The sequence below is a fragment of the Primulina huaijiensis genome, chromosome 2, assembly GCF_012295235.1.
Source record: "Primulina huaijiensis isolate GDHJ02 chromosome 2, ASM1229523v2, whole genome shotgun sequence".
NCBI lineage: Eukaryota > Viridiplantae > Streptophyta > Magnoliopsida > Lamiales > Gesneriaceae > Primulina > Primulina huaijiensis.
In genome coordinates, this window is record NC_133307.1 from 18,316,717 (window position 1) to 18,317,911 (window position 1,195).

The following is a 1,195-nucleotide window of genomic DNA, read 5'->3' on the forward strand; positions in this document are numbered from 1 at the left end:
TGTATTATTTGCATTAGATAAATTTCGTTCTTATTTGATTGGATCAACGACTATTGTGTTTACTGATCATTCTGCTATTAGATATTTGTTGACCAAACAGGATGCAAAGCCACGACTGATACGATGGATTTTGTTGCTCCAAGAATTTGACATTGTGATCAAAGATAAAAAAAGAACCGAGAATGTGTTAGCCGATCATTTATCAAGACTAGTAACAGGATCATCTTGTGAAATGACACCAATTAACGATAATTTTCCTGATGAACATCTATTTTCAGTTACTACTACACCTTGGTTTGCTAACATAGTAAATTTTCTTGTGACAGGAAAAATGCCACCGCAATGGAGTTCTCAAGATAAAAGAAAATTTTTGAATGAGGTAAAAAACTTTTATTGAGATGATCCGTATCTCTTCAAGTATTGTCCGGATCAAATTTTTCGACGTTGCATACCCGACAATGAGGTAAGTAGTGTCATTAAATTTTGTCATTCAGAAGCATGCGGAGGACATTTTTCTACAAAGAAAACAGCTGCAAAAATCTTGAAGTGTGGATTTTATTGGCCAACTTTGTTTAAAGACACCCACGAAATCTGCAAGATCTGTGAAAATTGTCAAAAATTGGGTGCGATTTCAAAAAGAAACATGTTGCCTTTGAATCCTATTATTGAAATTGAAATCTTTGATTGTTGGGGAATAGATTTTATGGGACCTTTTCCACCATCGTTTGGATACTTGTATATTTTAGTTGCAGTTGATTATGTTTCCAAATGGATAGAGGCAATTCCATGTCGAACAAATAATCATAAAATCGTCATCAAATTTTTAAAAGAAAATATTTTTAGTAGATTTGGAATTCCTCGAGCCATGATAAGTGATGGGGGAACTCACTTTGTTAATAAACAATTTGCTTCATTAATGAAAAAATATGGTATTACTCACAAAGTAACTACTCTTTATCATCATCAAACAAATGGACAAGTTGAATTAGCTAATATGGAGATAAAGCAAATTTTGGAAAAAACTGTTAACTCAAATAGAAAAGATCGGTCTCTGCGACTTAATGATGAACTTTGGGCATATCGAACAGCTTTTAAAACATCATTGAATATGTCTCCTATAGGTTGGTTTACGGAAAACATTGTCATTTGCCTGTGGAATTGGAACATAAAGCTTATTGGACGATCAAAATTTTAA